Source organism: Bufo bufo, chromosome 1, assembly GCF_905171765.1.
Source record: "Bufo bufo chromosome 1, aBufBuf1.1, whole genome shotgun sequence".
Taxonomy (NCBI): domain Eukaryota; kingdom Metazoa; phylum Chordata; class Amphibia; order Anura; family Bufonidae; genus Bufo; species Bufo bufo.
Window position 1 is genome coordinate 666933913 of NC_053389.1, and position 16354 is coordinate 666950266.

Here is a 16354-nt window from a genome sequence, read left to right on the forward strand (position 1 = left end):
ATTTTTTTTTACATTTTTGGGTAAATTTGGGATTTTTTCATAAATAAAGGTGAAATATTTTGACTCAAATTTATGACTATCATGAAGTACAATGTGTCACGAGAAAACAATCTCTGAATGACTTGGATAAATAAAGGCGTTCCAAAGTTATTACCACATAAAGTGAGATATGTCCGTTTTGCAAAATTTGGCCTGGTCAGGAAGGGGGCAAAGGGCCCAGATGGGAAGTGGTTAAATTATGCACAAGCACCTGTTACAGCACACCACTGGAATGTCCTCACAGGGTTTGGGCAGTGTCAGCACATCAATGTAACGAAATAGTACCTCAAGGTGTATTAATCCTTTTAGAGCCAGGACAATTTTGGCAATAATGTTTAAATTTTGAATCCTCTAATAGCTATACCTTTTCTGTTTGTCCATTGAGATAGCCATATGAGGGCTTGTTTTTTTACAGGGTGATTTGTACTTTTTATTTGCACCATTTAATGCTCTATATAATGTAATGTAAGGCATTGCAAAACAGTAAATATATTTGTGGAGTAAAAAGAAACGCAAAAACACCATTTTTTTTTTTTTTTGCAGCATTCACTATGTGGTAAAAATGATATGACATCCATAACTTTTTTTATATTTCCATCTGAAGAGCCATGTGAGGGCACATTTTTTCAGGGTGAGACGTAGTTTTTATTGGTATTATTTGGGAAACTGGCAATTTTTGATCATTTTTTATTTAATTTTTTTGGGTGATAATGAGAACAAAAAGCAATTCTAGAACTTTTTTTTTTTTTAGGTTGTTCACTGTGCAGTATAATTGACATGCTACATTGACATAGGACCTATTAACATCCACATCGGGGTTTCTGTCGTAGATTCCATCAAAACCAGTGGACATTGATGTAGGGCTTTTGTCCCTGCTAAAAGGGTAGACTATTTTAGGCTTTCAGAAAATACTGGGCAATATTTATCAAATTGTGCAGCGTCCCACTCAGGACACGTGGGAACTGCAAAATTACTGTGAAACGGCATTATCACATTACATGTCATTTTGTATTACAACCCCTGTTGTATGCCTGTTCATAGGCTGGTCTGGTGTAATTTATACATCCCACCACTAGATGGGGATAGTACTTAGGTTATATAAATACTTAGGTCAGGCCTAGTGGGACAGATGAGAGAGGGATATAGGTTAGTGAGGAGATGAGAGGAGCAGAGTCGGTTGTTAAGCTGAGGATACACACCACGGAATAGTGGGTGAAGCCAGCTGCAGAAATGAGGTAGAGCCAAGGTATGAGGCGCAGGAGAGCGTTTTCCTTCTGTGATTCTCTTAGTTCCTACATCCTACAACCAGAGAATAGCGTTTTCGTCCCTGGAAGAAGACCAAGCTAAAGAGAGACATCGGTGATAACAGCCATTACTTAAGGCTTAATGGTCACCTTTGCACATGGTGGAGGACAATCTAGCTACAGGCAGCCTCACCATATATTGAAGAATACAGATTAGCTACCTGTTTTAAGGGCTTGGAAGATACAGAAGTAATAGGACTAAGCATACCAATAAGCATTACAGGCAACCTCACCAAATTACTCTGGTTTACAAGGGACCTGAAGCAAAGTCACCTAGTCACCTACCAGAAATACTTATACAGAACCACAAGCTAAGTCTAAACCCAGCCAAACCTATTAACAGTGGATCAACAGAATTCCTCTAAATTGCAAAGGACTGTATTCTGTCTGGATGTATATGCCGCAACTGGAACCAACATCAGTAAAAGTTGTGAGTTGTATCCTACCACTGTCTACTTCATTCTTACAATTGGTTGTACCAACATTAACGGTACTGGCGTCACGACAAATAACACCAAGGGACCCAGCTGCCACAAGCACCCTGAACACCACTGCCATCAAGGGCACCTCGACCTCCATCTAGGCTGGTGCTTCCCTACCACATAGTGTGCCCCGGAGGATTTCGTGCTGTCTTCCTCAACACTGTGCTGCCGGCCCAGGGAGGCTTTCTGCTAACAGTGAGTAAACCGATGAACTGTGTTATTATTTGGCCCCTTATCGGCCCACCGTGCACCTCACTTGTCGCCCCTGCGGTTCTGGCTGGCTGCATATCTTTCTTGGCGTCACGAACAGGATATTAACCCCTGCGCCATATTTGAAAGACTGTCGCATGAGAATAAGCCCCTTTGTTTTATTGAGAGACTTTTACTTATTGCTCACTGTATTGGGCTACAGAACTGTTTAAACTGTTTGGGAATTACATGGAAGTGCTATACTAGTCATCAGAATAAAAATTGCAGTGTTAAAAGTGAGAAAAGCAGACATTTGTGTGTTACTAAAACGGCTTGCTGTCATTGAATAGACTGTTTCTATGCACTTCAGATGGCCACCAGAGGCCTTCTTGTTTGAAAAAATACTGCTTCATCACTGTGGATAAGTTAGTGACACCCCCTGAAGAGCGGGAAAATCTAGTGCCACCCATTTGTGCAAAATTGTCCGGCCAGCCCATCCTACCTTTGCTGTATCAACTCTGAGAGGCCGAGCCTCTGCCGCAGAACGGAATGGGTGGAACCATGTGTGGAATATCGATGTGTCCACCTATTGGATATTGTGACAAAAACACAGCACCTATGAATATCTTAATGCACAAAAGACTGCTCCATTATTGTGTGTCACCAAACCACCAAACCCAATTGGAGTACTGACCATTGTTGCTCTGGACACCCAACTCCCTGAGACTGCCCCTTATATGGTGGATAATGGTTGCATCGCTCCTGTCAGTCATACAGACCTAGGAGGCGGGCCCAGTACTCAGGAATAGCGTGGCATGCGTGCGCAAGTTGAAAAGAGAGACGCTGATTGCTTCATGGAGAGAGAAGTGTTTTGCCGAAGCAGCATGAGCTCTGCGCAAGAGACTGGAGCCAAACGGGACCTTGTCGCTGCTCCGACGTGGACCCCTACGCCCATTACTCCTGAACTGCAGGTCCGTGTCCAGGACTTATGGGATCGCCACTGGAGGGAACGCAGTGTGGATCACAATACTGAAATGGCGGATTACAGTGCAGGTCAGCACACAGTCGCGATGCCGCAAAGCCGGCCTCAGAAGTATGCCGAAAGGTCCGGTCTGGTTGCTGATTCCCCCGCCATGGTGTGGCCTACTACTGAACAGACAGCACTTTGGGCCAAGTTGTCCGCGGAAATTAAGTCAGCTCGACTCCCGCGCACCCATGCTTGCAAAAAGTATAATGAAGGCTTGACTCGCAAGTTACTAGAGGAACCTGTAAAAGACTTCCCGTTTCCGGTACTGAGATTGGGCCGAGTTCTCGACTTCTGTAAGCAGCGAGGATTTGTATTTATCCGTGATATGGAGACCAACAGAGATTATTATGTAAATAGCCGGTCTGTGAAGAGGAAGGAGCTCCCTAGTTGGCTACATAGTCTGTATGTCAATGAGACAGTGGAGTTTACCCCTGCAGAAGGTACACATGGACCTTACGCTACTGCAGTACGTCGGCCAGGACAGCCCACGGAGACCCAGGAGCTTGCCAAAGACTCAGAGTCTGAGTAGGATCTGGAACAAGAACCTTCTACTTCCCCCGTGCGGCCTGCTGCAAAGTATGTGCCACCCAGCACTCAAAACCAATATGCCACGAGATTTGCAGGCACCAATATTCTATGGCAGCCCGCCATTGTTACTAAAGACCCTGTCAGTGAACCTAGACCCCAGAGGGAACGGATTAGGAGGAAAAGGCCCGAACCAAAAAGTCTAAGTACAGCTGTAGAGGACTGTGCATTTCTATTTCAGCAACTAGCTGTACAACAGCATCAGGGATTCCCTATCCCAACCTGTAAAGGTGAATCAGCCAATTCTTCATTAATGAAAAATCCACCGGAGGAATCAAACCCTGTAACCAGGATTGACCCTCCAATTGGGCTGGAGTACAACATCAAGAAAGAGCATCCCCCATTCTTTGAAAAGGTGAAAAAGGAACTGAACTTGCCATCCACTCCTAAACAGCGGATAATGGAGGGAAAACCAGAAGGATCTTCCCCTGATTCATGGGATTCTGGAAGTCCAATCCCTACGGATGTGTCGTCCTGTTCAGATCCCTACAATTAAAGTAGGCCGTTCACCAAATACTTATATGGAGCAGGATCTGCCATTGTTTTGAGAGGACTTCTCTTCTTGTTTTTGTTTTGAGCCCTTCTCTATGTTTTATTTGCAAGGACTCCATCATGGACTCCACTTGAATCCAGAGAAGAAAAAAAAAGTTGCACTTTATTTGTGTTTTATGCTATTTAACCCCTTTCTACCCCATTTTCAGGTTATCAAGGGACTATATTGATGTAACGTTTAAAATACAGTACCCAGAAGACTTTTCTGTGCTCATCCTTTTTATACAAAAATGTTTGCACTTTAAAAAGTTTTATACATGTTTTATACCCCATTTTAGGTATGGACTTTAACTTTAAACCCGTATCATGGACTTTACTGCCCTCATGTGAGATCATTATTTAATTACCATTTTTGGCCGTAAAACATAAACCAAAAGAAAAAAAAAGGAATTGTGTATGTGATATATTATATATTTGCCTAGAATGTGTTTTTGTGCATAACCCCTTTATTTACAGGAGGTTATCAAATAGAGAAGTCGCGAACATAAAATTTTCCGTTCGCGAACGCGAATTTCTGCAAATGTTCGCGAACGGGCGAACCGGGCGGACCGCCATAGACTTCAATAGGCAGGCGAATTTTAAAACCCACATGGACTATTTCTAGCCATCGTAGTGATGGAAAAGTTGTTTCAAGGGGACTAACACCTGGACTGTGGCATGCCGGAGGGGAATCCATGGCAAAACTCCCATGAAAAATTACATAGTTGACGCAGAGTTGGGTTATAATCCATAAAGTGCATAAATCACCTAACAATGCAAATTTTTTTTGAACAACGTGGTTTAAAACATCCAGTGTGTGTATACGATCAGGTATGATGTTGTATAGATCAGGTAGTGTAAGGGTTACGCCCGCTTCACAGACATTGACAGACCAAACTCCTCTTTTAATGCACCGCAAACAGTCCATTTGCCCAACTGCAAACTCCCTATTTGCACAAGGTTGGATACCAAGCTAGCCATGTCCCGTTGATGTCATTGAAGGTTTCTTCCTCCACCCAGCCACGTACAACACCAAGGGTCCCCGAAAGGTGAATTGATTTTTCGAACGGGGAGATGGTTAAAAAAATGCTGGCTCCCTCCCCTTTGTTTGAATCCATGGTCACTGCGTCTGCGCCGTGCAATTTACTCTCACACCCGATATGAGTGGTATTTTCTGTAGTTCTCTCTTCTCATCAGTTTAATCCCTGTTACGTCCCCAATCTGGGGTTCATTTATTAAATTGAATTTTTTTTATCTGCAAGGTATTTGTGAGTGACACCCTGTAACGGTATGAGTGGTGGGCTAGCCAGTGGCCACAGTACAGTCTGTGTGGGCCAGACACAAACTGGCTTGCAACTGGGATTATATCACAGAAAAATATTAAATTGTTTTTTTTTTTATCTGCAAGGTATTTGTGAGTGAGTGACACCCTGTAACGGTATGAGTGGTGGGCTAGCCAGTGGCCACAGTACAGTCTATGGGCCAGACACGCACTGGCTTGCAACTGGGATTATATCACAGATTTTTTTTATCTAAAAGATATATGTGAGTGACACCCTGTATGAATGGTGTGCACACAGTACTGTCTGTAGGCCAGACAGTCACTCACTGGCTTGCAACTGCTATTATATCACAGAGAAATAATAAATTGAATTTTTTTTATCTGCAAGGTACTGTCTGTCACACCCTGTATGAATGGTGTGCACACAGAGTACTGTCTGTGACTGAGCCTGCAGCCTCTCACACTACACGGGCAGGCAACTGCAATAGATATAAATATAATTTCTTTTTTAAAAAGCAGACTGATGTACCAGCCCTGAAAAGGGCTTTTTGGGGTGCTGTCAGGACGCTGTCCTTACAGCAGATGAGTCTGTGGACACAGAACACTGCCCTAGCTAACGCTTTCCCTATTAGATCAGCAGCAGCAGCACTCTCCCTCCTCTCACTAAGAATGCAGCTTCCGAATGAATCTAAAATGGATGCTGTCCAGGAGGTGGGAGGGTCTGGGAGGGAGGGTCTGCTGCTGATTGGCTGGAATGTGTGTGCTGACTGTGAGGTACAGGGTCAAAGTTTACTCAATGATGATGTATAGGGGGCGGACCGAACATCGCATATGTTTGCCCGCCGCGGCGAACGCGAACAAGCTATGTTCGCCGGGAACTATTCGCCGGCGAACTATTCGGGACATCGCTATTATCAAAGAGTCATGATAATACATTGCAATGTCTATATCCATATGTGCATATTTTGTGGTGTGTATTTGGTGTATTTCAGGACACGGCTTAGAGATCCACAGCTTCAGATATTACCAATGTCGAGGGCGACTTATATTTTACATGCTACATTGACATAGGACCTATTAACATACACATCGGGGTTTCTGTCGTAGATTCCATCAAAACCAGTGGACATTGATGTAGGGCTTTTGTCCCTGCTAAAAGGGTAGACTATTTTAGGCTTTCAGAAAATACTGGGCAAGATTTATCAAATTGTGCAGCGTCCCACTCAGGACACGTGGGAACTGCAAAATTACTGTGAAACGGCATTATCACATTACATGTCATTTTGCATTACAACCCCTGTTGTATGCCTGTTCATAGGCTGGTCTGGTGTAATTTATACATCCCACCACTAGATGAGGATAGTACTTAGATTATATAAATACTTAGGTCAGGCCTAGTGGGACAGATGAGAAAGGGATATAGGTTAGTGAGGAGTTGAGAGGAGCAGAGTCAGTTGTTAAGCTGAGGCTACACACCACAGAATAGTGGGTGAAGCCAGCTGCAGAAATGAGGTAGAGCCAAGGTATGAGGCGCAGGAGAGCATTTTCCTTCTGTGATTCTCTTAGTTCCTACATCCTACAACCAGAGTATAGCGTTTTCGTCCCTGGAAGAAGACCAAGCTAAAGAGAGACATTTCATGCTGTCTTCCTCAACACTGTGCTGCCAGCCCAGGGAGGCTTTCTGCTAACCGTGAGTAAACCGATGAACTGTGTTATTATTTGGCCCCTCATCGGCCCACCATGCACCTCACGTGTCGCCCATGCGGTTCTGGCTGGCTGCAATTTGTGTAAAGGTAAACTGGCTTAGTTGACCATAGCAACCAATCAGATTCCATCTTTCATTTTCCAAGGAAGCGCTGAAAAAGGAAAGGTGAAATCTGACTGATTACTATGGTCAACTAAGCAAGCTTCCTTTACACCAATTTTTATAAATCTCCCCCTTTGTAGCATCTTAAGAACTATTATGTTGTTACATTCCATGTCGGCATACATAGCTATATTTAGATTTTCTTTACCAATAGCACTATTTGGAGGTACAAACTATTCACTGATTAACCACGTGCCGACTGTCCACAGACTTTAAATGTCCAGTTGGTCAGCATTTATCTCTGCAAAGACCTTTCTGAACATCCTTAAGGGGAGATTGCAGTCCTAGGCTAATCATGCATCTGCTAAAGCAGGGAGCCCACTGTCTGCTTTCTGCAAAAATTGCCAGGGTCCAGCTCTGCAGTGAGGCTAAACAGCCGGGATACCACCACATGCCACACTGCAGCTTCTATCCCGCGCCATGCAGATCAGAACTCATACAGCTCCTATGGCAAAACAATATTACGGAGAGGGCACATAATTGAAAAAAGCATTTGCCCTTTGTGGTATTCTAAAATCTATTTTTTTACATTTTCCAACGCATAAAAATATAGCCAAAAACATTATTACCAAAGACACTAAAATAATAATTACATAAAAATGAAGCCACATGTATCACCGAAAAAAAAGGTACAAGGTTACATAACCGAAGAGAAAATAAGTTTCCTTCAAAGACACATGTACTAAAAAATTACATTACATTTACATGACAGTGAAAAAAGATGTTCATTAAAAATGGATACACAGTCATTTCATTGCCACTTTGCATCCATGTATATAAATATATTGTCACACATGTAATAAGGGAGAAGACCAAAAGACAACAAGAAGGAAGGGGAAAGACACTAGGCCTCACCTATAGGAAAGGAAAAGGGTCATCACCTATAAAAAACACTGCTCCTGGCCCTAACTCCTATCCGTATGGGCACCTCTCGATGGTAGAGATGCCTATACACAGGAACCTAGAAAACCCTGGTGACCCTCAGACAGGGCAGTGACAACCTGTTCCTTCCCTGGTGAAGGAACCAGCGTCTCGCTGAGGCCTAGTAAACCGGGGGGGGGGGGATACAAATCACAACAAGTGGAACACTTAACTTCTGAGCATGATGGATGAACAGGACTACAACAAGAACCAGCTCTTCCAAATCCAAATGAAGCTATCCAGAGGTAGGAGTGATGGGTAAAGTCAGACTAAATAGGGATAGGTAAAGGTCACATGATCCACACCTGAACAGGAGGTGTGGACATACCAGCAACACACAGACAAAGTGTGAAGAGGCTTTCAGATCACTAATGTGCAGATAATCTTTCAGACCTTCTAAGACCAGGTGTGACACATACACATACACATATATATATATATATATATATATACACACAGTACAGACCAAAAGTTTGGACACACCTTCTCATTCAAAGAGTTTTCTTTATTTTCATGACTATGAAAATTGTAGATTCACACTGAAGGCATCAAAACTATGAATTAACACATGTGGAATTATATACATAACAAACAAGTGTGAAACAACTGAAAATATGTCATATTCTAGGTTCTTCAAAGTAGCCACCTTTTGCTTTGATTACTGCTTTGCACACTCTTGGCATTCTCTTGATGAGCTTCGAGAAGTAGTCCCCTGAAATGGTTTTCACTTCACAGGTGTGCCCTGTCAGGTTTAATAAGTGGGATTTCTTGCCTTATAAATGGGGTTGGGACCATCAGTTGCGTTGAGGAGAAGTCAGGTGGATACACAGCTGATAGTCCTACTGAATAGACTGTTAGAATTTGTATTATGGCAAGAAAAAAGCAGCTAAGTAAATAAAAACAAGTGGCCATCATTACTTTAAGAAATGAAGGTCAGTCAGTCAGCCGAAAAATTGGGAAAACTTTGAAAGTAAGGGCTATTTGACCATGAAGGAGAGTGATGGGGTGCTGCGCCAGATGACCTGGCCTCCACAGTCACCGGACCTGAACCCAATCGAGATGGTTTGGGGTGAGCTGGACCGCAGAGTGAAGGCAAAAGGGCCAACAAGTGCTAAGCATCTCTGGGAACTCCTTCAAGACTGTTGGAAGACCCTTTCAGGGGACTACCTCTTGAAGCTCATCAAGAGAATGCCAAGAGTGTGCAAAGCAGTAATCAAAGCAAAAGGTGGCTACTTTGAAGAACCTAGAATATGACATATTTTCAGTTGTTTCACACTTGTTTGTTATGTATATAATTCCACATGTGTTAATTCATAGTTTTGATGCCTTCATAGTTATGAAAATAAAGAAAACTCTTTGAATGAGAAGGTGTGTCCAAACTTTTGGTCTGTACTGTGTGTGTATATATATATATATATATATATATATATATTATTATTTTCTCCATGTAATAACAATTCTGGAGCATCTATTCTTATGGCTCTATGTTGTGTTATTCCTTTATTATTTCAACTAGAAGTTATGAATGAGTTGCTAGCAGTCTGCAGTAAGGGTACAGAGGGGAGTTAACCAGTTGGGTGCTGCACAGACTCACTCTATCCAATCAGTTCTTCCATTTTCACACTGTGCAGGTACACCCCCCCCCCCCCCCAGCTGGTTAGCACCCCTCTGTACCCTTACTGCAGACTGCTAGAAATTCATTCATAACTTCTAGTAGAAATAATAAAGGAATAGCAGAACACTGAGTTGCCCCAACATTATCATCCTGCTGCTACTCCCAATACTGTGCTCCCCAATCACTATACTACAGAAATAACAACACCATACACATAGTTCCCCTGATAGTAATAATGCTTCTCAAAGTCCTACCAATAGTAATTCCCTCTTAGAGTGCCCCCAATAGTGATAATTCTTCCCAAGAATACCTCCATTAGTAGAAAAGTCCTTTATATTGTACGCAAATATAATGCTCCGACAGTACCCCAGTAGTAATAAGTCCTACCTATAGTGCCCCCAGTGGTAATAAGGCTCCTTATGGCACCCTCAGTAGCAATAACACCACTCCAATGGAAATAAGGCCAATCTATAGGACACTTTTCCAGAGGCCCCAGTAGTTAAAACATTCCACACAGTGCCCCCAGTATTTATAATGCTCCCTGTAGTAGCCCCAGTAAATTTGTCCCTCTGAAGTGCCCCCAGAATTTCTAATGCCCCCTGCAGTGCCACATGTAATTATAATGCACCCTGTAGCAACCCCATGATTTATAATACCCCTTACCATTATAACTCCCCCTGTAGCACCCCTGGTATTTATAATGCCCCCTGTAGTTCCCCTAAAAATAATGCCCCCACACCTCCAATATACAGTCCTTTGGAAATAACATCACACCCTCTCTCCAGCCTCTCCAATATACAGTCCCATGTAAATAGCATCACTACCTCCCCCAGCCACCTCCAATATACAGTCCCATGTAAGGCTACATGTACACAAATGTCAAAAAGGCCGTTAAGAATGGACACACAATGTTGACCCCTGAAATGCCATTTTCCATCAATGTACATGATTTTATTGGCCGTTAGTCAGGTGCACTCCTGTCTAAATGGCCGTTAAAAATTATGTTATTGATTTCACGGCCAAAAATAGAATGTGCTATATTTTAATGGCTGCTATTCACTGGTTGTAAAAAAACAATAACCATGTGAATAGCCCCTTTAACACCTTAAGGACCAGGCCATTTTTAGCTCATCTGACGTGTCACTTTATGTGGTGATAACTTTAAAACGCTTTTACTTATCCAGGCCATTCTGAGATTGTTTTCTCGTTACATATTGTACTTCATGACAGTGGTAAAACTGAGTCCAAATTATTTTTTTTTATTTATAAAAAAAAATACCAAATTTACTAAAAATTGGAACAAATTTGCAAATTTCCAAATTTTTATTTCTCTACTTTTATAATAGATAGTAATAACTCCAAAAATAGTTATTACTTTCTGTCTACTTCATGTTTGGATCATTTTGTGAATGTCATTTTATTTTTTGGGGACGTTAGAAGGCTTAGAAGTTTATGGTTCAATAATTTTTTATTAGGCAGAAAAAATGAATAGAATAGTCAGCACGTTCACATAAATCCAAATATAGGTGAAATAATTATAATTCAAAAGAACAAGCATAATGCATGAGAAATACACAGTTATTCGATTTACCAACTGTATGAAATCGGGGGTACAAATACACAAAGACAGAGGGGAGGGGGGACAGACTAGGGGGTGGGGGGTGGGGAGACGGGTGCAGGTAACACGTATATTGTATGAGTAATGTAATGCTGTTCAATTTACCCACTGTAGGGAATCAGGGCTAGCAGGCACACAAGATCGGGGGGGGGGGGGAGGCCATAGAATAGCTGGTAAGGAAGCTGAGAATGTTTTTTACTACCTAGTGTCCCAGGAACCACATCAGGAACCGTAAGTCTCAATAGTACTAGTAGCCAACCAGATTGCGAAACGGGATGAGTTTCGAAATTCGAACCATGGGTCCCAAGAGCGAGAAAAAAAATCTGTACTCGGTTATGGTCCTCTGACCCAAGTTCCTCCATACAAACTAGGGTGTCTAGGGATGAGGTCCAGGATATTCTCTGCAAGCTGTCCGTGGACCGCCATCTGCGGGGGATAATTTGCCTCATGGCCTGAATAAAGATTCTAAGTGTCCCTCCTTTTATCTGTTGGGGGCGCCCCAGATATATGGACAGTAAGGCGATCAATGGTGAGGGTGTGACGTTTGGGTGATGTAAAGCATTGTATAGGACAAAAACTTCTGACCATAAAGTAGAGACTCCTGGGCACTCCCACCATATATGGAGCATGGTGCCCACCGCTGCATTACAGCGCCAGCATGTGTCGGGGACCGAAGGGTAGTGTCGGTGAACCTTCACTGGAGTTCTATACCATTGTATGAGTATCTTATAGTTGAGTTCCTGCAATCGACAAGAAACGATGGACTTGTGCGTGTACAGGAGTGCTCTTTTCCACTGATCATCAGATAATGTGGTGTTCAGTTCCCTCTCCCAGTCAGTCGCAAACCTAGCATCCGCGATTTTGGACTTAAGTGATCCGTCTCCAATCTCCCCAGGGCCCAACAAGCCGTACACTAAAGAGATAGCATGTCCCGGACAGGAGTCTGCTAGGCAGAGCTTCTCAAAGTCAGTTAATTTGGCCAAAAGCTGAGATCCGGGGGCCAGGGAACAGAGGAAGTTGCGGAGCTGGAAGTAGAGAAACCATTGTCCTGGGGATCTTGGTAATATGTGTGATAGGTCAGCCACAGGAAGTATACCAGAGTTCCCGTAAAGGTCTCGTATCTTGATCACGGGTAAAGAAGTGGCATGGAAGGATGGTAGGTGCCTGAAAGCCACCGGCAAATTAGGACAGACGTTAAGGACCGTTAAGGCTACTTTCACACTTGCGTTGTTCTTTTCCGGCATAGAGTTCCGTCACAGGGGCTCTATACCTGAAAAGAACTGATCAGGTACAATATGTCCCCATGCATTCTGAATGGAGAGTAATCCGTTCAGTTTGCATCAGGATGTCTTCAGTTCAGTCGTTTTGACTGATCAGGCAAAAGAGAAAACCGCAGCATGCTACGGTTTTATCTCCGGCTAAAAAAACTGAAGACATGCCTGAATTTTTCCCATAGGAATGTATTAGTGCCGGATCCGGCATTCAGAATACCGGAATGCCGGATCCGTCCTTCCGGTATGCGCATGCGCAGACTGAAAAAAAGGTGAAAAAATAAATGCCGGATCCGTTTTTGCCGGATGACACCGGAAAGACGGATCCGGCATTTCAATGCATTTTTTCGACTGATCAGGCATTTTTAAGACTGATCAGGATCCTGATCAGTCTTACTAATGCCATCAGTTAGCATACATTTTGCCTGATCCGGCAGGCAGTTCCGGCGACGGAACTGCTTGCCGGATCTCTCTGCCGCAAGTGTGAAAGTAGCCTAAGGGGCCATAGGCTGTGATCAGGTTGAGTTTGGTCGCAAACTTACCCCAAGATTTAGTGAGCATATAAAGGAGGGATGGGCGATTGGGATCCAGTAATTGTTTCTGGTGTGTTTGTGGCAACCAAAAAATACCAGTTGCCAGGGAAGGATCCAGTTCATGGACTATCTCCACCCCCAGTTTCCCCTTCTGGTTGTGGATAAGATCTAGGACACAGTTTGCTATTGCAGCTCTATAATAAGAGCTAAAATTGGGCAGACCTGCTCCTCCCAAGGATTTGGGGCGAGACAAGGGGGCGTAACTAAGCCTGGCTCTGGACCCGGCCCAAATAAATTGCGAGGCTAGCTTGCAAATCTGATTAAAAAACATTAGTGGGAGGACGCACGGGACCGTCTGAAACAAATATAATAGTTTGGGAAGGATGTCCATCTTTAGAGCATTAATCCTCCCAAACCACGAGATATGGAGGGGGGACCACCTCTGTAAACTGGTTGTAATAGAGCTGATGATAGGCTTATAGTTGAGTTTGTATAGGTGTGCTGGATTGACAGGCAAGTAGATCCCCAGGTGTTTAATGGCGGGGGCAGTCCAGCGGAACGAAAAGGTGTCTCTGATGTGGGTGACCTCCCGCTGTGGAAGAGTAACATTCAGGATTTCGGATTTTTGCACGTTCACCTTGAAGTTGCTAAGGCGACCGAATGTTTCGAATTCTCGGAGGACCGAGGGCAGACCCACTCTCGGGGAGGATAAATACAGGAGGAGGTCGTCCGCAAACAGAGACAGCTTGTGCTCGGTGCGTCCTACTTGTATGCCTTTGATGGACTGGTTGGCTCGTAGGGCATTGGCCAGGGATTCCATACACAGAATGTATAGGAAAGGGGAGAGTGGGCAGCCCTGGCGTGTCCCATTTCGTATCTCGAAGGGGCTGGAGAGCATTCCGTTGACTTGTACTTGGGCCGAGGGGGAGGTATACAGTGCCATAATCCTACCTATCATCTTAGATCTCAGTCCTATGTGTTCTAATGTTCTAGAGAGAAACTGCCAATTCACCCTATCAAATGCCTTCTCGGCATCGACTGAGAGAAGACACAGCGGTGTTGTGGGTTGTCTCGCCTCGTATATAATGCCAATCGACTTCAGGGTATTGTCGCGCTTCCCTGCCAGGGACGAATCCAACTTGTTCCCTGTGAACACAGCTGGGAATATGCGGATGCAGCCTCAGGGCCAGCAGCTTCGCATAAACTTTCAAATCTACATTAAGCAGGGATTTCGGGCGATAGCTGGCACATAGGGAGGGGTCCTTTCCTGGCTTAGGGATCACCGTGATGTGGGCACTAAGGGTTTAGCGAGGAAAGGGGTTGGCTCCGGAGATATGATTAAATGCCCGCAGTAGAACAGGGGACAGGACTTCCCCCAGTAACTTATAGAAACGAGGGGTCAGGCCATCAGGCCCTGGGCTCTTCCCTGATTTGAGATCTTTAATAACGTATAAAAGTTCGGAAGCCGTGAAATCATCTTCCAGGTCCGAGGCTGCAGTCTCCGCGATGTGTGTTGGGCCGAATTGCTGCAAGTACTGCTGCATGTCAGTTAAGTCTAAATATGATTCGTGGCCTCTCCCTGAATTAAGATTGTAGAGTTTCTAATAGTATGTCCTAAATTCAGAGGTGATGTCTGACGGGGCACTAACCAGGCCTCCAGTGTGTGAGTTTATGGAGGATACATGGGTGAGGGGCATTTGGGGATGTAAAGCCCTTGCCAACCATTTCCCACATTTATCACCGTATTCAAAGAAGCCATATTTGATCTGGTCTCGCACGCAAAGCGATTTTTGATCGAGAATCCTAAGGATTTGTTGACGGATCGAAGATATTTCAGCTTTAAGCTGATCTGAGGGGGACGTTTTGTTTAATGATTCTCTACTATCCAGCTCCGCAAGAAGGGTGGCAAGTTTTTGTGAACGCTCCTTTTTTAGTCTGGTTCCATGTGATATGAACACACCCCGAAGAACACACTTCAGGGCCTCGCACTGTATCGCTGGGGAGGTAGTATCTGACTGGTGGATTTGAATGAAGTCTGCAATAGCAGAGCGGATGTCCGATAGACAGACCAAATCGTTAAGCAAATTATCATTCAACCTCCAGGTAAACGAGCGACGTCCCAGTGGTGACGGGCTCAGAAGGCCATATACAGGGGCGTGGTCAAGCCATCTATGGAGCATCTGGGCCCAGAATCCAACAGTTGGTGTGAGACAAACAGATAATCTAGCCTGCCGTAGCTGTTATGAGCTTGAGAATGGAAGCTGTAGTCCCTGACCCCCAGATGTAGCACCCTTCAAAGATCAACCAGGCGGAGCGACGCCAGGTCAGCCTTAAACCTGTTGTGGGATGCTAGGGAGATCGAAGACTTACCGGTATAGGAGTCCAGGAAAGGGTCCAATGCCATGTTGAAGTCGTCTCCAAGTATGATAGGGGAACCATCTGCGAAGCGTGAGAGATGTCTGAGTACTGTCGTACCAAAGGGAACCTGCCCCTGATTGGGAAAATAGACATTAGCAACTGTGTATACAGAGTGGTCCACGGACAGCTTGAGGAAAACAACTCGCCCTTTGTGGTCAATATCAGAGAGAACCAACAAAAAAACAAACAATAACCCCATATAGAATAAGAGAGCACACATATAAAATATATGTAGTTTATTAAAGACACATTAAATGACAATAAATATAACATAAAGGCACAAAGTAAAGGGGGTGGTGGTGCGCCCCATGTGGTGGGACCCAAATCAACCTCCCTCACATATACCGGACTAACAGGGAAAAGGGGGTCACAGACATTGGGTATAAAGCTGCATACTAATGGGAGAGCTGTAAGTTCACCCAAAGTAACCTATAACCATGTATATGCTACATACAATAATGCAAAAAAGTCAATGTGGTCACACACAGCACACCTACCCCCCAATGGTAACATAGATGGCAATCCGATAAAGGCGGATTACCAAATAGTAACACAATCAAGGGCGGAGCAGGAATGCTGTGTGTAAGCAATAAATCATACTGAATTAACAAAGTAACAATGCATGAAACAAAAACACAAATTACCCATGGTATGCCGGAACCCAAGGTCTGT